Source organism: Ursus maritimus, unplaced genomic scaffold, assembly GCF_017311325.1.
Source record: "Ursus maritimus isolate PB19 unplaced genomic scaffold, ASM1731132v1 scaffold_37, whole genome shotgun sequence".
Lineage (NCBI taxonomy): Eukaryota > Metazoa > Chordata > Mammalia > Carnivora > Ursidae > Ursus > Ursus maritimus.
The window spans coordinates 718,539-723,106 of record NW_024426341.1 but is presented as its reverse complement, the minus strand read 5'-3'; the positions used below and the strand labels follow the sequence as shown (position 1 = coordinate 723,106).

The window sequence follows — 4,568 nt, the reverse complement described above, 5'->3', positions numbered from 1 at the left end:
ATAAATAAATAAATAAATAAATAAATATAAATACCCATATATAATGAGACCTAATTCCTAATTCATTCAACAAATAATAAGGGCATCTGTTGTGTTCCAGAAATTTCTAAGAACGTTCTATGTTTTACTCTTCTATTTCAAAGTCTTGGGGAATTTTATCATTCATCCATGTTGATTTTGTGAAATTACTACTCCTGTAGATCCCGTTTCCGTAATTCTCTAAACTCCCTTCAATGTTGTTGAATATAATTGTACTGAAACTGCTTTCTTTAACCTGTTTTTATCTCCTCTGTCATTCTATGCATTTCATAATGTCTCATTTTCTTAAATTTGTTTCTATATAAGTGCACATACAGCCACACCCATAAAGAAAAAGATGAACAGCACAGGTGAAGTCCCTGCTCCTTTGGTCCTTGTGTCAGAGTGACAGACAAGAGAGCAGTGAGATAAACGTGAGTACAAGATAATGACTTGGATAAGTCACATGAAGAATATTCAGAGTAAAAAGGTGATTGACATGGGGTGTTTAGGATTTCACAGAGTCTATGGGGGGAGGCTTTCGCATGTTGGACAAGGACCAGACCATGAGTACTTGAGTTTGTCAGACTTGCCAAGAAAGTGACTAAAACACAAAGCCCATCCCATTCCCCCTGGTGATGGGTATTAAGGAGGGCACGGAATGGGATAGACTGGTGATGGGTAGTAAGGAGGGCACGTATTGCATGGTGCACTGGGTGTTATACGCAACTAATGAATCATCGAACTTTGCATCAGAAACCAGGGATGTACTGTATGGTGACTAACATAATATAATAAAAAAACAGTATTATTAAAAAAAAAAGACAGAAAAGGAGGGAAGAAAATAAAAAAAAGAAATGAAATAAAAGCACAAGTATCAAAAAGGAGAAAAGCAAAACTATCTTTCTATAGATGACATGATTTTTTTTCCATAGAAAATTCTAAAGAATCTACAAAGCAAATAAAAAAACAAAAAAGATATCACATAAGAAAAATAATAAAAGGCTTCACCTCATCCTCTGTTGGACCAAATAAAAACCAATTGGTCAAATAAATATGGAATAGGCACAGAAAAAAACAGGTCTTCTGCTATCTGCTATCTGGTAATGAAAACACCTAATTTTGTGAAGTGTTGGTTGATTCTCTTTACTCATTTTTCTCTTGTGATGTTCAGTCCAGTCTGTAAGGTGTTTTACGTCATAGAGATGTCACTACTTTTGTCTTTTGGACAATTTATGTTTGCTCTTTTATTATTTTGGGTGGGTATAAATGGGATAAAGCCAGGATTGGATGCCACCAGCAGCATGGAAGTTTTCCTTCCTCATAGTCTCCAGGACAACTGAGCTTATTAGATCATTTTACTCTATGTCCATGTCATTTCTACCTCCCTCCATCTCTCTTTCCCTCTCTCTTTCTCTCCATTTATTGAACACAATTATTTATGTTTCCTTACGTGCAGATTGGAAAGTGGCCACCCCAAAATGGATCCCTAAGATGATTTGTCCCTGGGAAGGTATGAATAGGAATTTCTGGGTACTATTTCTACATTCCTTATGGGAAAGTTAATTTGATGTATATGCATTCATATCTTATACAGTGTGTTGGAGCAGATGGGGGAGAGGTGAGAAGGACATAGAAGTAACACACACAAAGAGGACATGGTGTGCTGTGTTCTGTGTATGTGACAGTGTGTGTGTGTGTGTGTGTGTGTGTGCGCGCGCGCACGCGCACATGCATGCATGCACCTTGATGAGTGAAAGCAGTCCTCAGAGTAGGGATACACAGCATCCTCTATTCTAAGGTACCCTTATAATACACAGTCCAGACTCAATCAACAGATGATACTAAGGAGGGATGTTCAATTGACAGGACATTATTGCAACCAGATTCATAAAGTGCAAGAGGTACATAGTGTGGACGAGGAAGTCCCTGTGTCTTGAACATTAAGCAGCTATGAGGTCACACGTTTCTACGAAATTCACTGCCACTACCTCCTATCACTCTCCTTCTTGTCCATTCCCCTCAACATGCTGGCTTCCTTCTGAACCCTGATTTTTTTTTTAAGATTTTATTTATTTATTTGACAGAGAGAGACAGCCAGCGAGAGAGGGAACACAAGCAGGGGGAGTGGGAGAAGAAGTAGCAGGCTCCTAGCGGAGAAGCCTGATGTGGGGCTCAATCCCAGGACTCTGGGATCACTCCGTGAGCTGAAGGCAGATGCTTAATGACTGCACCACGCAGGTGCCTCTGAGCCTTGATTTTCTGATAGAAGCTCTTCCTCATGACCTTTGAACCAGCGGTTCCCTCTGCGAGGAAGACCTCCTGTCTTCCACTCTCTCTTGCTTGAGGTCTCAGTTGAAATGTCACCTTCTTAGCCAACCTTGACTAAGACCCAACCTAACACCTTACCCACCCTCTCTTTTTACCTGCTTCTGTTTTCTTCATAATGTCTGTCCAGGGGACAGATATCTATATCCACTTCTATCCTATGATCATCATTGAAGTATAGGGACTTTGGCTCTTTAGCACCCTCTAATTTATGATGGAATTTCCAAAACAGGTCGACACTCTATATTTTCCTCAAATGCTTCAAATAACTTCTTATTCAAACTGTACAATGACTGATCTTTTGGGGATATATCTGATGTTGGGATGGAAATCGCTAAAAGGAGAGGACATAGGGATCCCCTCAAGGGGCCCATATCCATTCACAAAATATTGAAATGAGTTTCTTGACTGGAAAATATACATTGTGGCATTTCTAGAATCTGAGCAATGTGCATTTGTATGAAAATTTGTCCTGTTATTTTCCCCTGTGCTGGTAGTCACCTCCACCACATGGATGCAGGAAACTATACAAGAATTTCAGAGTTTCTTCTTCTGGGACTTTCAGAGGAAGCAGACCAGCAGCCCCTCATTTTTGGGATTTTCCTCTCCATGTACCTGATCATGCTGTTTGGAAACCTGCTCATCATCCTGGCTGTCAGCTCTGACTCCCACCTCCACACCCCCATGTACTTCTTCCTGGCCAATCTGTCCTTTGTAGACATCTGTTTCACCTCCACCACCATCCCCAAGATGCTGTGGAACATCCAGACTCAGAGGAAAGTGATCACTTATGAAGACTGCATCAGCCAGATGTACTTTTTCATACTGTTTGCAGGATTAGACAACTTCCTTCTGGCTGCGATGGCTTATGACCACTTTGTGGCCATCTGTCACCCCCTGCACTACATGGTCATCATGAATCCCCAGATCTGCAAACTGTTGGTTTTGGTGTCCTGGACCATGAGTGCCCTCTATTCCTTGTTACACACCTCAATGGTGTTACGGCTGTCCTTCTGTACAGTCATAAAAATCCCCCATTTTTTTCTGTGAACTCAATCAGATGATACAACTCGCATGTTCTGACACCTTTCTCAATAACATAGTGATATATTTTGCAGCTGTGTTGCTGGCTGGTGGTCCCTTCCTTGGGATCCTTTACTCTTACTCTAAGATAGTTTCCTCCATCTTTGGGATCTCATCAGCTCAGGGCAAGTATAAAGCATTTTCCACCTGTGCGTCTCACCTCTCCGTTGTCTCCTTATTTTATTGTACGAGCCTGGGAGTGTACCTTAGCTTTGCCGCTACCCAGAGCTCCCACGCAAGTGCAGTGGCCTCGGTGATGTATACAGTGGTCATGCCCATGCTGAACCCCTTCATCTACAGCCTGAGGAACAAAGACATAAAGAGGGCTCTGATGAGATTCTCTGGGAGGGCATCTCTAAAAGGGCCAATTGTCCTGGGGCTGAAGATGTGCACAGGATTACAGAGCCCATAGCTTGAGCCAAATATTGACATTTTTTTTTTTATCAGATTCTGGAAGTGGAACATGACTTTTCTATTTTTTTCTGGGAATTTCTATTTTTTATTATATTTCCCTCTCTGTATAATTTATGTAACTTACTTTATTAAGCTTTGTGATATCTCTGATATCCAAGAGATTTTCCCTTTCCCATTTTCCTGCTCTCAATGGTATTCCTAACCTCACATGTGAAATATTTGGAAATTCTCACTTATTCAAAGGACTACATGATCTGTTAAAAGTAATTTCTTCTTAAATAAAATACATTGTAGTATTATTTCTTATGTTTGACTGAATATTACTCCTGTGGAAAATACACTCTAGGTCTCCACAACTATTTCGTAACAGAGAAAAATCTGAGGCTGTGCTTCACTCTTCTGAAGATCATTCCTCTGTCTATCGCTACCTTCACTGCTCTTCCTGAGAATGCAGACTTTGACGTACTGGTGGTTCTAGCGGATCATGGGGATTTTTCTACACATTAGGATTCTGTCGTTACACAGCTTGTGTCCACCATGACTGCTATAGTCACTGGCAAAAGAAATAATAATAAAATACATGTCTCCAAGTGGAATCTACACAGAAAGACAAATGTGGAAAATATTGATTGACATAATAAGACCTTAGAATCACACTTGACTTTAAGGATGATGAAGCAGAACATTAAATCATACATTTTTTTCTATGCAGAATATTTCTTTCT

The 4,568-nt window shown here is 40.3% G+C and overlaps 1 pseudogene; it reads left to right on the top strand.

Annotated features, from left to right (window-relative positions):
- Nucleotides 1–2,815: 2,815 nt before the first annotated feature.
- On the top strand, nt 2,816–3,686 carry LOC121100375 (annotated as a pseudogene).
- Nucleotides 3,687–4,568: the final 882 nt, after the last annotated feature.